Source organism: Euprymna scolopes, chromosome 6 (genome assembly GCF_053919585.1).
Source record: "Euprymna scolopes isolate OS-2025 chromosome 6, ASM5391958v1, whole genome shotgun sequence".
In the NCBI taxonomy this organism is placed as follows: Eukaryota; Metazoa; Mollusca; class Cephalopoda; order Sepiida; family Sepiolidae; genus Euprymna; species Euprymna scolopes.
In genome coordinates this window covers 131,079,422-131,097,682 of record NC_136487.1, presented here as the reverse complement: position 1 = coordinate 131,097,682, position 18,261 = coordinate 131,079,422, and the positions used below count along the sequence as shown (strand labels likewise).

Sequence of the window (18,261 nt, the reverse complement as noted above, 5' to 3'; positions counted from 1 at the left end):
AGATTGCTTTGTTGTCGGGTTTGAATCTATCGACCGCTGTTAATCGTGACACCCAGCACGGAGGTTTCCCGAAAGGATGATTAGTAGTGTCTGTAGGTATTTAATAATTATTATAGTAAATAATTGCACACACACACACGCACACATACATGCATACATATATATATATATATATATATATATATATATATATATATATATATATATATATATATATATATATATGCGTAAATACTGCAGGTAGATGACGATGTGCTTATGGGCTTTCTTGGCACCGAAACTAAAAGAATTGAGTGAGGCCTTTGGTGAGATTACATTTTTCTTTGTTAACTGAGGTATTATTTTGGTCCTATGTAATTTTAGAGGGATCACCCTACCAGGGGTGACTTTCTCCTGAACGGGCAATGTTTACAACACTACGCCTGCGTTTTTTTTGTGTTGTTTTATTTGCAGTCCAGATTACTCTTACTCTAAGCGATGCCCCTTTTAAATCCTTCTTTCTGACTTTTGTTTTATATCACCTCTAATTTTGGAAGAAGATGAAGAAATGCGTACGTCGCATTTAGTGAACATGATCATCGATAAACAGAAATACCTTGTCTCCTTTTTATGACAACATTTGCCGATAATCTTACGAGAATGTGCATTTTCACTTATCGTTGTTGAATCTGTTTCGTGATCGAATAACGTATCGATTTAGTCTCAGATTTTTCTATTTTTTAAATGTGTGAGACCGAATTAATGAAATCAAGAAGAATCCGTTCTGTCGTTTTTGTTTCTTGCATCTGGTAATCGATCAGAACCGTCAGAATCTTTGTAATCGAATTTTATGTTTTAAATAACACATCTTGTACCAGAAAAAAAAAACAAGTTCAATGAATGTGCTGCCAAAATCTCGAAGCGAAAATCACTTAGAGATGTTTTGTTTTTATTGTATACTAGTTGAGTTAATTATTCAACGATTGGTTCATAATAGTGGCATCTTCTTATGAGCTCATGTGCCATAATTAGCTTATGTGACATAATTAGCAAGCTTATGACAAGACAGACCAAGTGGAACGTAGTCGTTTCAGGTCAACATACGGGGTCAACACGTTGTACGCCGACAATCTCAAGGAAGGAATAAAAACTTCCACTCGCTTTTTTCCAGTTGAAACAACGACATTTATTTAGAGGTACTTCCAAAATAACGCCTAGCTTTTTGTTCAAATATACTCTTGTAATCCAATGTGTTTAACACGGCTCTATCGTGTCGAGCAGGTGTTATCGCTCAGGAATTAGAGTTAGAGCGTTATTCTGAATCAACTTCCGTTTAATGTTTCTTTATATATATATATATATATATATATATATATATATATATATATATATATTTTAATATAGTACTTGTTTTCGGGGACGACTATTGGGATAAGATAATTATTTTGGCATTGTTTGAATATCGGACCCGGTGTAAGGACTCGTGACTCCTCTCCGAACACCCTGAGAACGTCACGCGAAACAGGCACTAAACAGGGCACTGCAATTACAGGAAAGTTAGTTCTTATTGAAGTCTAACCAGAAGCCAGGAATTATTGAGAAAGGGATGTGAGAATTCTTGGAATAAAGGACTTTAGTGCGGTGAAGACAATAACTCGAAACCAGTGGTCTGCAGTAGTGGACAACCCCGCTCAAATGACAGCCTAAGCGAAAGATAACATTGATTGCTTACCCCTACACTTTAACAGAGATAGAGAATTACTAATGCAACGAGTGCCTAGCAAGCATGCTAAGAAATAGAAAGAAAGAAAGAAAGGATACGCGAAAACATAGTTTTTTGTCAATAAATACTTTTATAAATACTGCGCAGAATACACACTTAGTAGTATGGACTATCCAATCGTTCAGTCATTTATTAATCTACTGTAATGTTTGACAAACGTTTCGTCCCACAACGACGGCATTAGGAGATTGACCAATCTAGAAAAAATTGATTTAATAACAAAAAATTCACGGTGTGGGGATAACTATCTTTTTTGTACGCCCGCCGGCATCAGTACGCGGCGGAAAATGTATCGCCCGTAATTGCCTATTGTGTGAACTTTAAGCCGCTTTAGGTTCGGCGACCCATGCGAGTGATACCTTAAAAAGGAAAAAAAAAACTTATAAGGTTGAAACCGAGTTAGTAATGAAGAGCGACGAATATTTATCCTTTTTTTATGATGGGCGCTGAAAAGGAAAAGAACGGAGAAGGTAATGAAACTTTAAGAAAAAAAAAAAAGAAATGTTAGATACAATAAGATATTATTCCGAAAAGGAAAGAAGAAGCTTCGATTTGGATTCGCTTGAGAAACAAGTTTGTGGAGTTTTTTTTTCATCTGTTCCTCCATCAAAACGACTTTTGTGTTATTACAATCCGGCAAATAATTGGCCGGAGTTTACCATGCGGATGAGCCGTTTAATGAATTATTGACGCCATCTCGGAACCAACGCGCCCTTTTTTCCTCTAGAATTAATGGCGACCGCTCGTATTTTCGTCATCAGTGGGGGCACTGTGTGTATTCAGATAAGCGATTATGTATAAGGATATGGATGCTATTACTATGTACAGATCGAGGTCACCGTATAGGAAAGTGTAGCACCTATTAGCTTTACTTTGATGTGATGTAGGTTAAGCATGCAGGGGGTAGATGGAGTTTATCAGCCATAGTGAAAGTAATGCATCTATAAAAGCGAGGTATTTGCTCATCAACCTATCATGGATATACGCATGTCCGTGCGCAATCTCACCGGGGGAACAAATAATGTTCATTACCTTTCAAAAAATGTATTCAATAAAGAAAAATTAAAATTGGGAAGAGTGTTCAATTATTTTATGAAATAAAGCTCTTTTTTTCAGATTAATCATATTACCACTTTGAAAAATATTAGCACGGGGTATATTTTTTCGATATCTCACTTGGCATTTTGGTGAAGGGACAATCAGCAAGACTGAAGTGTAAAGATAGTTATGTACGTGATGAAACACGACGAAAGTTACGTAACAAGTATGTTGGTATAATACTTCAATCTCGAATTTTGGAACAAGAAAATACCGCAGTGTTGATTGGTTACGCGTTTGTATATATATGAACTGGGAGACATATCTCTATAATGAAGCATATACACCTATAAAATACATTTATAATCGACGAACAGATGAAAGAAAACACATTTTATAACCACGTGTTCAAAAACCCAATCGACAAGCAGAGGAGGCAACTTGAATATATTACTCGTTTATTTTTCATTTCTGTAAGTCGAAGTTCTTAAAAATCAATGTTCTTCCTTCGGGACTTACAGTTGTACTTTATATAATATCTACAGATATTCGGTTGATTAGTTGGTTGTTTTTGTTTTACGGCATATCAACCCATTTTAGGTTATTAAATCCCGAATCTATTTATTTTTAAAAACACTATTTTTAATAATAATAATAATAATAATAATAATAATAATAATAATATATATATATATATTATTTTTGCAAGTGGGGTTTTATTTAACCCATAGTTGGACTCTAACAGGTACTACCACCTCGGCTCAAAGTATAACTGGGAGCAATTGCAATTAAAGGGTGGCTTCACACTTCCCAAAGCCCGCAAGCTAGGGCCTCACCATCGAATATCTTTTAAGGTCATATCCAGAACCATAGATATTTGATTATTCTATTAAAGTTATATTTTACCCCACAAACACTAATTAAGTAAAGAAGTCAAAAACATTACTTCATTCTCCACAATTGATCATTTAAATATGTCATATTATTTCTTTCTTGTAATGTCTCTTTTACCAGATTGTAGAACAAGAACTAGTCCAGTCTGGAAGAGCTTCATACTGTTACTTGAGGTAATACTACTTGGGGGAAACTGCATTATTACTGATAAAACTCAGTGTGGGTTAACAATACCGATGAGATATTATGTCTGCAAATAACACTATGTGATTTTTATTATGTAGTCAAGGAACCCTTCTAGGGAAACATATCCTAATAACACGTTGCGCTGTACGGAGATACCTTAGATTTACCAAGATAGTGTCTATTAGGCATTCAAGTTCTCCTCAGATTCTATCTATTAGGCATTTAAGCTATCTCTAGTAGAAATTACAGTTCTCTCCAGTAGATACCCATGTTCTGTCCTGTAGGTATTCCAGTTATCTTCAACCAGCGTCCAAGTTTTCTCAAGTAGGCATTTAAGTTTTCTCCAGTAGGCATTCAATTTTTCTCCAGTACATATTAGGGATTCTATCTATTACGCAAATAAGCGCTCTATAGTAGACATTCAAGTTCTTTCCAGTAGATATCCATGTTCTATCCAGTAGGCATTCCAGTTCCCTTCAATAAGCTTCCAAGTTGTCTCAAGTAATAATGCAAATAAATGCGCCACGGAAACTGTTGTCAATATAATAAATTTAAAGGAAATGTGCGTTGTATTTTCGTCAGATGGCATGAATTTTCCCAAATGAACTGAGGTGTTCGGTAAATCATATTATGGTTTAGGTAGAATTCGATCCAATTATTTATAAGTGCCAAACTAATTCGGTTCATTATATCATTTTATAGATGAATGGGTCTGTAATAGTTTAAGGAAATGTAATTTATAAGAATGGCAAGGTAATAGTTGAGCAAAATATGCTTTATTCGAAAAGTTTGTTAATAGCCAATGTGGAATTTCGAATGTCTTAATGGATTACTTGTAATTATATTTTAATAACTAAACTGGTTGTCGTCGTGATATAAGCCGTAAATAACAACAAAATGTAAGTGATGGTTTAACTTCTATCGACACTAACGTTTCAACGTGAAATAATTTTGTTTTCCATTCTACTTTTTATATACGTTTAACCATTATCACCATTACTGTCTGAACATGATATACGACGTAGCAATACAATAAAATACAAAGCAATACAATATTCAGTAAGAAGCAACAAAGAATACTATAGTCGAAATTATAGTCTCTCAATACACATCATCTCTAGAATTTTAGTCAAAGCGAAGCAGGTGATGCCTCCGATGGTCGTCTAGTCTGGCTTTGAAGGTACTGAGTGACTCTATAGATACCAATTCATCCGGCAACTGGTTCCACACGTTCACCACACATTGGGAGAAGAAGTCTGCTGAAACAGACCCAGCTGCCTCCCTCCGATGTCGCTGCTTATCCAAACACAAGAAATGGCCACGGGTTGTACAGTCTTGTTTCAAAGAAAGCATCCTGGGACAATTCACGGTGTATTCCCCATGCATATATATATGATAACTAAGATGGCATTCTCTCTCATTCGACGGGCTTGTCTTTGCTTTATCGTTATTTTCATGGCAAAGGCTGAGCTGAGCTTCAATCTATGGTCCCCACTCGCCAAACTTTCACGAACAAAAACTCAACTAGCCCAAACCACTATGAATAATTTCCCACACTCTTTATCCGTGCCTAAATCTAAATGTAGATTCCATGAACAAAGATTCTTTCTTAGAACTGCACGCCTGTGGAACTATCTTCCCATTGCTTGCTTTCGAGCTGACTACAATATGATTGTCTTCAAGTCCAACGTAAACAAGTTTATGATGAACCGTCTTTCTAAGTAATCCAATTTAGAAAAGTCTCACTACTTATGTTTACTACGCTATAATTACATTGACTAATGTATACTTATTAACCCTTATCCTCGAGTGGCCTCCAGGCTTTGACAATTATTGATTCCTGTGTAAAAACACACACACACCAGAGTTGTAAGATTCAGTTCTATGGTTCCAATGCCAAGCATATATTGCGGCGACCTTAATAATGTCTTATAGTCTAGCATTGGGTGGTTATATCCCTTACAGAGAAACAGACACATAACACGCTCCATTTATGTAAACGAACAATAACGTATGTTAACCAACTTGATAGCCGTTGCTTCTTTTTTAAGTCTTGAAACACGGATATCAATCAATGTGTAACACTAGATCTGTTTTTGCCACTGTCGTTGCTAAAGAAGGTTTACCTATCATGTACTCATACAGACCCTCACCCCCTTTTTCTTGCTGAGATGAAATATAGTGTACCAAGAAATTTTACTGAATTCTTCAAACTGCCAACACAATGAAGCGGCGCATCAAACAAATCTGGCGGGAAATTGGTTTCGCATATTTCTCATTTCCAAACGTTTTATGAATTTGCATGCGAGATCATTCTTCTTTGTCATATGTAGGTTTGCGTTAATTGTAAATTTCGGTAATTGTGTTATATTTGTAATAGTTTTTGTGTCTTCATTATTCATCATAATTATCGCTTTCTGTTACACGTGATTAAGGAGGAAGCGTTCACAAATTTATTGCTGAACAGACGGAAAATTGCTCAAAGTTTGATGCATCGATTTCAATAACAGATCAAACGTCGTACTTGTAGCTGGATTCAGAGCTCAGCTGAAAGATTCTAATATATCCGCATCAGTTTGCTCCTTATTATTGTTTGTTTTTTGACGCCGTTAAATGTGCGAATGAAATCGTAAAACTACATCCACATTTCTCCAAATGCAATGTTTTTGAGAATTATCTATGTATCTATAAAAGTGAGTATGTGTATGTGAGGATAATTACCAACCTATATACTCAACGAATGTTTGACCTACACTCTAGCAATTTGGTGTATAGGTTATTCAGATATGTGAAAAAATCTGTTTTCACCCGTGAAAAGGGCTGCTAAGGGCTCAGAATTGAAGCATTGGTACGTAGAGGTCATCGTATTTCTATGTTTTCCAACTGTTTCACGAATGCGCATGCACGGTCATGAAAGATGACAGTTTTTTTTATATTAAGAATAAGTAGGTTTGAAAACACTTTCAAAAGATTGTGTCAAGTTGGTGTATTATCATACTTGTTTCACTGTCTTTCGGTTTTTGTTTCGATCATAGCTCGAATATATTTTTCTTTTTCTTTTTTTTTACTTACAAGAAATGAACTGCTTAGAACAAAAAAACCGTATTCGCACAGACATGTCTCAGTTTCTGCCTCAGTAAAAATATATTATTTACGCGTATTTTACGACCGCGCAACACCGGGCGGTCTGCTAGTATTTCACAAAGTCTTTAGTTTTCTCTGAATAATATTTGTGCTTATTTTACTTCACGCCTAAATATTTTATCAGGTCAAGCATTGATAACCGTTAGTATATTGATTGATATAAGATCGTAGTATACATTCTAATATTATTATGAATATTTATATATTCGATAGTTATACCATTCATCGTCTTTCTGGTAAAAAAAATGATATCGAGACAATTAGAAACGTTTGAAAGATGATTATAATTTTGATTATGAGAATGTTCACATTTGAGTCGAATTATATATATATATATATATATATATATATATATATTATGCTATTATAAATTTTCGAGCTAAACTGATAAAATACTGGTGGTGATGTCTAATACCTTACCTAACGTAAATATCTGAAAGTTAAATTTATGAACGTGAAAATGTAAAATTTATTTTATAATAATAAATACTACGTATTACAAAAAGGTTTTCATTGCCCCCCCCCCGGGCATAAGTAATTAAAGTTCATACCATTGATCAATGTTTTTATAGTGTCCCCCATGTTATGGTTAACAATCATTCCGTCTCATAAACATCTACCTCGGGGTGTTTTTTTGCCCAAATACTAATTAAAAAATAACAAACAGACTTGAACTATTCTTATGTCTAGCCACAGTTGCATACATCCGTATGCAAATGACCAAGCCCTTACGCAAGATGACATTACAGCGAAGAAAAAGGGAACAGAAAGAAAAAAAATAAGCACGTGGCGGCGACAGGGATTTTAAACACATATCGACATTGCAGAGTTTTTTTTTGGGGGGGGGATTTAACGACCTGGCTGCAGGACGAGAACTTTTAAACAAGATGCAGGACTAATTTATCACCGAACTTTTAAGCAAGATTTTTGGAGGAGCACATTATCGCCTGCTTGGAAAATACGGGGCAGGCGACTCGGTTGGGAAACGACTGATAATGAATGCCTTTTCCTTCAACTGAAAAAAAGCCGTGTCTAATCGTTTTTCATTTGCACATTTGATAAACCTTACATAGAACGTACGGAAGATTACTTGGAACACTTAGAAAGGCTGTACTACGGTAAAATAAAATTCTAGTGAGAGACTCGGTGTTAAGTGTTGAGACATTATGTTGTATAAAGATGGCGGCAGTAAATAAATCGGTGACGAATCAATGCAGTAACGATTCCAAGTGTTTATTAATTCTTAGCTCCAAAGATAGCGGCGAAGAATCAATGCAGTCTCGATCTTGAGTGTTAAGTAATTCCTAGTAACAAAGATGGCATCGAAGAATCAATGCGGTCACTATTCAGTCGTTTCGAGACAGAAGAGGTTTCGCCGACGGCGAACTGATTGAATCAAGAATTCAACATTTTTTTAATAATAGAGTATTAAGCTTCTGATTGGTTGATTTTTATAACTGTGGTTATAAAATCGATTGTCGAAATATTTGGAGTCATACTCCCATCACTTCGTCTGATGGGGAAGGTCTCCTAGCGGCTTCGGCTGCATGGAGACAGGGTAGTACAAGTCAAGGATTCGTCACTTGACACTCAGCCCAACAGGTGAGGGGCCGGGAACCGGCCTAGCACCTGTTGGACTGAGGTACGCCGCCTGGGTAATACCTAGGAGGTCCACCCTCCCAGGCCTTGCCACCGGGCTTTCCGGTGGGGCAAGTTTATTGCTTGCTGCCTGAGGCGCCCCGACCGGGGAATGCCGACGGGGTTACTCAGGCAATTTTTAAAATTGCAGAAATGCCCCTCCTTTAGGGGAGCCTGCGGGGTTCCCACTTTCCAGGCCTTGCGCCAAATATTGCCGCTGTGGGCAGCATTTAAATATATACCCTTATTAGTAGTAAAACATGTTTGCACACTCGACACATTTGATATGAAGAGAGAGATAAATACTTTTATTATCCATGGCGTAATTACTAGCATGATATTAGATCGCCAGAAGAATAAGTGCTGTAAGATAGGGATCACGATTAATAGAAACACGCATTTAACGCGATGACGTCTCGTATCTTAATCAAATTTATACTTTTCTATTTATATTTGAGTTTGATATGATTTAACAATATTATAATTTTTTCAACGTAAAGCGTTTTTATTTCATAATGAGTCAGCAAATCAAACATTACATTTTTGAAAATACTGTTACTTACATTTAGGATTTTTTTTTCCTGTAGGAGTTATTAACTAAATTTATACTTTATTATTAGATTTGCATAGAATTTTCCTAAGCGGGTTCTTTTTGATAAAATTTAGATGTTTCAGCTATGAGATTCCTCATAATATATGATTTATTCGACATAATTCCTCATCTGTATACTCGTATCTCTATTTCTATTTAACTGCGTACCTGTCTTTTGTTGGATTTCTTAGCATGGCGTACCGAAAAAGTAATCTGAAATGTGTAGGAACCTTTCTTTCACACAGACACACACATTGCCGCCAAAGGAAAATATAACATTGAAATAACCGGTAGATGATAGAGACGGAAGGAAATACATTGTTGTTACATAAATAAGGCGTATCTACATTACTAGCGTTTATACAGTGAACATTTGAAGCGTGGCATATATTGTTATACAAGCTGGTAGTCTGGTTTTGCCCGGTATAATAATACACTTAAACATGAAATTTTAATTTATGCACATGGTGTACGTATTATAATAGAATCAATCCTGCATTTGTTATCATATATTACGAGAAATAATCCTCCCGGCGGATTAATTCACAAAGGAAAAAAATTTTTAAAAAAATAAAATATAAGAACAAATATAAAATAATAATGATAATGTCGTTCATCAAATTCCGTTAGTGTATGTTTACAATATCACGTCAGCTGATATTTGGGCTTCACGATGAATGCCCGGGAAAAATTACATCTGATTAATTTATCTGATTTGAAATATGCAAACGAAGAAATGATTTGCGGCGATTTTAAATGGTCTTTTTCTTTTATGGTAAATTGAACTCATTAATAAGAAACAAATGTAATAAAATCGTGAACTACACTCTGACTTGAATGAGGATAATTCCATCTGTATTTGAATGATATGCCACTAATCTATATCTCTAGATTATATTAAATCTATTTCTTTGAAGAATAACTTGTTTTCTGAAATGTTATTATCTCCTTTGGACGGTGTAATGTAAAATATTCTTCTGTAAAAATCAGTTTATTTTTAATCTATAATAGGGAAGAGTTATTTTAAGATCAGATTCTTTTCGATTTTTATATGTCGGAGGTAATTTTGTAAAAAGATGTCTAAGAAAACTGATAGATGTATAAATTAGCTTTGTGTGCAAAATATAGACTCAGCCGTTTTGGAACATATGAGGAATGAATTCCCGCACACACAATGTGACGTTTATATAATAGTAGATAGATAATAACAACCGAATATTTGCGATTTCAAACCGAATAAACAGCCTGGTAACTTTCTGCTTTTTTCTTCTTTATAAACCAACACACGTTCATCGCACACGACAATCAATATATAGGAGAGTTGTTCCAAAAGAAATGACTACTATTTTTTTATTCCGCTCAAATATATCAGAAGGATTTGCAAATTGAATTATTATGATGACTAAACTTTGCATTCATGACCTGAAAGATCTTTTCTTCATTGGATTTACTGATTGTGTGACACTCTATGAAAAAAAAAATACCCTGTCATGAACGTGAGTTCTAAGTAGAAACACGTCATTGAAATCGTCTATTTAGAAAAAAAATATTCAAACAATGAAAATTCACCGGCGCTCGTTGAACGTTTACGAATCTGATCCAGTTACTGTCAGCATAGTAAGGAGATAAGTTCGTCGATTTCAGAGTTACGATAGATTTTCGAGTGAGAAAGCGTGCCCCAGAAACCCTTACACATACATCACGCATTGATTGCAAAAGTGTGTTAGGGTTGGTAAGAAGTGCGTAAGAAAAAAAATAAATAATAATATTCAGCGCGTATCGATGGTATCGCTCTCCTCTTTGTAGCACTTTCATATTTTGAGTTAAAAGATAGGATGGATTGATTTCGGAATGATTATTTTGTTGTACATTTTATTACATCAGTGAAAAGGCGTTAAGCTTTTTTATGATGAAGCGAATATATTTGTTTTCTTCCTCATTTTTCAAGATTTAAAAAGTCATATATATAAAAATGTGTTTGTACTTTTTAAATAATGCTTACAAACTTGAAATAACGCTAAGAAGTAAACGTTGTCAGTTATTTTGCTATAATAGAGTGAACGTTGTCTCTCTACACATTTTTTATTTGTTTTTATCCATGTATAGATATATTTGCCTTTGTATCATCATCATCATCATCATCATCATCATCAGCAGCAGCAGCAGCAGCAGCAGCAGCATCATCACCACCACCACTACCACCACCACCACCACCACCGTCATCATCAAACATGAACAAAATTAGATGCAGAACGTCATTGTGTCACGAGACAGAAGGTTGCCATCATTTTGCGCTGTCTGTTGTACGTGTGCGGTAATTGGATCCAACTGCTGACTATAATTGATTAGTGTAAATTTGATATGCATGCCGGCGGAAGTAGATGAACGATAATATAATTGAACGGAATCGAAAGAACAAAAAAAAAAGTTAATCTTTTAATTATTAAGTATTTTCTGAGATGCCCACGCAAACATTGAAATGTCATTTGCTAATGACGTGTATGGCTGTAATGTATATATGGATCCGTAAAAGATGCCCAGTTGAGAGATAAGTATGCGTGTGTTTATTGCTTTCTAACCAGTGAGTTTGTGTAAATCAGCGCGTCTTTCTGTTTCATTGTATCAAAAAACGTTTTTTTTGTTTTTGTTTTTTTTACAATTATCCATCTTTTGTCTTTATACGAATATTTGTACTTTCCAATTCTTTGTTGAATATATAAATTCCGAAAATAAAGTCATCGCTCCATTATATTTGTATAGGTTATGTGAATATGTTCATATAGATATATACACAATATATATATATATATATATATATATATATAGAGAGAGAGAGAGAGAGATAGATAGATAGATAGATAGATAGATAGATAACTGTATCTCTCGTTGTTGTCGGTAGCCGAATAGTTCGGATCCTTGCTAATGAAGCCAGATATGACTTCTGTTGCCAGGGTTCAAATCTCTCCACTGGCGTAAATTGTGACACCCTGCACTGAGTATTTTCGAAAGGATTAAACACTAGTGCTTTAAGGTATTTTATTATTATAGTGTGTTTTTTTCCTGTTTGTGTGTGTTTGTGCATTAACTCTCGAATTAATCTATCGGTTAAAATGAATTTAGGAAATAAGTCCTAGGCGTAAAGGTGGTGAATGTGAGATAAATTTACTTCACCTCAATTTAAAACACAGTTAACTAAAGGAAATGCAAAATTCTCATGTATATTCAGGTATCTCCGATTTTGAGAATGTTTTACGATTAGGTCGTTGGACATTCAAAAAGTAATGCCAACTATTTTATTCCGCCTGAATCAATCAGAGGACATTGCAAATTGCATTATTATGGGTCGAGAATTCATTTACTTCCTGCATATCCTATTTTGTGCGCAAGTTTCTTGGAAATATGTTTCAGATACTTTTTAGATGAGGATTCATAATTTGTATGATTTTGAATCATTTTAACGACTGTTCCAACCATAAGCATTATCAGTCTCTTCTATGAATCATGTCTAACTCGGAATTTATTCTGTCGAACTTGTGGCATAACGGATAGAGAACATAGTGGAATTCCATTATAACTAACATTCTTCTGGTAGTTGATTGCGAGCAATATAAATATGCTACTACAACTTACGTCAAATTTCTACCTGGTCATGACAGACTGAAACAGTGTATGCAACATCCGTATTAAATAAAAAGCACCGTTCCAGTTCCTTCGATATTCTCAAGGCTGATAGAAAGATTCCCGAGTTCACTCAGATACACCTGAATAAAGTCAGATGTTGCACCTATCGAATCGTTGTGAGAATACCACTCAAGATAAAAACAGTAGTTCAAAAAATAAAAATATTTTATGAATCAAATAATTTCATGTTTTATTTCCTGATAAAGAAGCTAGACAATGCTAGTTTCGTTACAGTCTCTTTAAATAAAAACCGCCTCTTCTTTCTTCTCTTTTCTTATAAATAAGATGTCCAAGATTTCGACATCATTTATTATTTGGATCTTCATTCATTTCTAAGAGATCGTTCACATATATTTTTAAATTCAGAGACTACAGCAAATAGTTTCGTAATTAAATTATGGAAACTTTTCTGTACCTCGACACAGAAACACAAAGAAGACATTCTTTTGGAAAATATAATCTCTAGTAGTGAAAGAGAAATTTCTTATGAGAATACTGCATCCCAATTTAGAACAGCCATACACAAGCTGAAACCTAATTTGGAAAACAAATCTTCGGATATGTTCTAGCACTGAATTGTAGACATATACGTAATTTCATGTTATTGTTAGAGAGTCAGCAATGGCTGATATATATATATATATATATATATATATATATATATATATATATATATAAAGCTGTAAATATATTTATGTCAACAAAGCTACACAGAATTTTCCGCGTTTCCTTTGTTGCGAGGATTCGTAGGACTAATATTTAGATTGATGTTGCTTCGTGTATTTATATATTCCCGTGGTATTACGTTTAATAGTCAGCCAATCAGATTCTTTGTTACTTACACATTTATTTATTGTAAACAATGTATATATGTATATATACATATATATATATATACATACATATATTAGTAATACTACTTAAGCAAAGCATATGTTAGCTTAACGACTGCTTTTTACATAAAGCCCGTACTTTAGCAAAGTCTACAGTAACACATTCGAAGCAATATGCAAATTTCGAAAACGGTGTATACATTAAAATCACGTAAATGCAGTGTTAAATTATATACAATGACACTTGACGGTTGCATTTTAAACTTAAATTAGAGCTATTATTTGCAGATATTTTTTCAATCACCAGTAGATTCTCTGCAGTGCAATTTAAACTACACTGTGTTGTAGACTAAGGCATTGCAACAAGGAATGTGAACCTTCCTCACAGGAAAAAAAAACAGGAGAGTCCCTTACCGAGCAGTCAAGCAATACATTTTATTTCAAAAGTAGCGATTTCAGCGATTAAACCTATGGGAGGGGCAAATATTTTTTATGTTAATTCAATTCCGGTCAACGCCAGGCCTTACTGCTGGTATAAATTTGTATCGTAAAACTTACACATAATGACATTATACTTAAGAATTACTACGACTTTGTATTTAGTTCTACTATTATTTGAAGATGGCAGCTGGAATTTTGTATAATCATGAAAGGAAAGAATGTTTTATCCTTCGTTTCTCTCTCTCTCTCTCTCTCTTTCTCTCTCTATCTATCTCTATCTCACCTCTCTCTCACTCTTTCTCGCGCTGAGTCTGGCTGTCTTTCTCTCTTTCTCGCTCTCTTTCCTCTCTCTGTCTGTCTCTATCCCTGTCCCTATCTCTCTCGCTGTGCCTGTCTCTCTCTCTAGTCTCATTCTTATCGATATTTTAGAAATAATTAACCAAATATGGCCGAAGAAGAAGAAGAAGAAGAAGAAGAAGAAGAAGAAGAAGATGAAGATGAAAGGGCAGAAGCAAAAAGTAGAAGAAGAAAAAAAGATAAGGATAAAAAGTTTGGGGAGGGATCCTAAGAAGAAATCGTACTCAGACTGCAGTCAGTTTACTGTCAGCCACTGAGACGATGACTATGCCTATGTGGGCGAAGTTCAAATCATATAAAAAAGAGAATATAGAAAAGGTGGAAAGTCGAGATTAGAAAAGACTGAACATTAATCTTCATTATAATTTATTTTTTAAAAAAACTTGAAAAGACCGGGCAGTGTTGAAAATAGAAAATGTATCATTTATTAACCACCATGAACCATAATGCTTCTAATTTGTAATACAGTTATCCGAACTTCCGAAAAATCATCACATCAAATGAATTTATTATTGGCGAAGTTAGAAAAACAAAAAATGCAGATAAAGAAGGGGATCAGACATGATATTCCTTTCTAAGAAGAACGTTTGTCAGGGATGCGAATGTACAACGTTTAAAATTAGTAATTGTGCATGTATGACGCAACTTTTGACAAAAAGTAATACTTGATTTAGATTAGAATGATATCAATTTAGAAATATAATCACTTGCCAAAATATTAATTCGCTAACGTTTAGTAATGTTCATAAATTTTAGTGCATATGTATATATACACACATATACACACAAACATATATATATATGTTTGTGTGTGTATATGTGTGTATATATACATATGCACTAAAATTTATGAACACTACTAAACGGTAGCGAATTAATATTTTGGCAAGTGATTATATTTCTAAATTTATATATATATATATATATATATATATATATATATATATATATATATACGTACATATATATCTATATATATATATATAAGTTTGTGTGTATAAGTGATTATATTTCCAAACTGATATCATTCTCATCTAAATTTAATTATTATAGTAAAATATAATTCTGACAGCCCCTTAAAGAAATTCGTTTCTTATCGTTGAGCACATTCAGTTGAATTAAAGCCGGCCAATTTAGCTCTAATGCATAGATCACCGTACAACGATTAGATCACTCTCTGACTGACGTAAATGAACATTTTTAAAAATTAAAATGTTTAAATTCAACGTTATTTTTCACGCGGTTAATGGTAGCCGAATTGATTAGGTCTTCGCTAATCGAGCCAGAGATGTCTCGTGCTGCGAGGTTCGAATTGTTCGACTGGTATAAATCGTGACACCCTGCACTGAAGATTCCCGAAAGGATGAAACACTAGTGTATGTAGGTATTTAATTATTATAGTAAAATATAATAATATATATATATATATATATATATATATATATATATATATATATATATATATATATAAAGTTTGACTCATATCCAATTAGCCTACATCTAAAATTTCAACTGTTTAGACACAAAATTGGCGGAGGAGTAAGATAGTGCCTGAAAAAGTCTATTCTTTTAACTTTTATCTCTTGGCCGCCAAATTGTTGCCCGATAACTAATTGAAAACTTGCTGCATGTCTGAATACCTTTTATGTTACATTTCAAACGGGAAATTGGCTGATTAGTTTGCAAGAGACCGTAAAGGTCAGATCTTTTGAACTTTGACACTTTGGCAGCCAAATTTTTGGCCAACAACCGATTAAAAGATTGCGCTATGTCTGAATACACTTTATGTAAAATTTCAAATGTTTAGACCCAAAAATTGTTGAGTAATTTGGTAGAGACTGCAGAGGTCAAATATTTTAAAACTTTGACCCCAATTTGGACCCCTTATCATTTATTGTTTTATGCTTACATCAAATTTAAAAAAATTGATCGATATTCAAGAAATCTACATCTAAAATTTCAAGCGTCTAGACCCAAAATTGGCGGATGAGTTTGCTAGAGTTTTCAAAGGTCAAATCGTTGAACTTTAGCAGACAAATGTCTGGCGGAAAACCGATTAAAAATGTTTTCCTAAATCTTAATGCCTCTTATGTCGAATCTCGAATCCGTAGACTTAAACTTGACAGAGTAGTTTGATAAGGAAGCATACACACACAGACAAACAAACGACGTCACTTATATATATATATATATATATATATATATATATATATATATATAAATGACACCTGTAGAAGATTGTACAATGCAAGAGGAAAGACAAAAACTGAAGCAGGTGAAAAAGTTTTATTAATATAAATTACAAATACATGTGTACACCTGCTTCGGTTTGTGCCTCTCCGTTATCTCTGCATTGTACTGCCTTCTACATATTTCATTCAACTACATTCTATACAATCCTTCAAAAAAATTATACGCACATAAAGCTTCTTAGGAAATGCTTGTATCTACTGACAATTATGTTGGCGATTATTAATTTTCCAGCATGTTTTCCATCAATTTGATATAGTTAATACCCAGGCATGAAGGTTAACTAGTGTTGCTAAGACTTTGTGAGTTGCTTTTGTAAGAAAGCTCCATTTTTTAGGCTCCATGTATTAGTGTCGCGCCATGTAATTTCCCTGTTATAAAACTCTTTCACTTAGTCAATGCACCTTGTTTACTTTGACCAACAGCCGTAGAAATAAGATTGGCTTCTTCATGATTATGGAATTATTTCCGAAACCATTTCCCTCTGCATTACATGCGGTATTTGGACCACAGTTTTTTGCGTATATCTTTAACCTGTTTTTCTGCATGCCACACCCTCGACGATTGCTTGCATCTGAAAGACCGATTCTTCATGTTCCATCTTCGACAGCTTATTTTGCTTCTTTTTTTTAATTTTCGACAAAATATTATTGCTGCTTGAACATTCTCCACTACTGGGTTAATGAACTGCTTAGTACCACGTTCATCAGGAAATTAGACAGTTTTACCATTTTTGTAATGAACTTGTTGATCAGACGTTCTTATATATATATATATATATATATATATATATATATATATATATATATATATATATATATATATATACTAGACAAAGTAACCGTCGTTGATTAGGTTCAAAAGCAGCCTAGAGATAATGGATTCTGATTTATTAAAGTATGATGGGTTACGAAAAGGAAGGGTTGTAAAGAGATAGCTTCGAATTTGGGGGTATCAAAACCAAAGCAAAATATGATGAAAGTAAAAATAAAATACATAAACCTCATAATTTATTATACCATACCTGTTCACACTGAAACACTTATCACAATATTCTGTGAATCTATATTAACAAACCTTGTTAAACTTTGTGACATATCCATTCTATGGAGGTCAGGCGCGAACGAACACCCTATAATTTTATTATACCATATTTCTTCAAGCTGCAACATAATTATCAAACTATACTTACGCAGATAGATATGAAAGGTATTTACTAAAGTTTTTGCCTATTTCCATTCTATGGAGGCCAGGCGCGAACGCAGATCCCACAATTTTATTATGCCATCCCTATTTAAGCTAAAATATACTTATCAAAGTATTATTATGTACATCTATATCAAAAACACTTGTAAAGGTTTTTTTTTAATTTTATTTTTTTTTATTTCCATACTTTGTGGAGTACGCGCGAACGCAGGCCCCACAATCTAAATGAACCACCGTTC

At 34.0% G+C, this 18,261-nt stretch overlaps 1 protein-coding gene across 2 annotated transcripts in view; it reads right to left on the bottom strand.

The window, feature by feature from the left end:
* LOC145277959 (guanylate cyclase soluble subunit beta-1-like) overlaps window positions 1–18,261 on the bottom strand; it is a 241,814-nt gene that overhangs the window by 157,418 nt on the left and 66,135 nt on the right. The window lies entirely within an intron of this gene.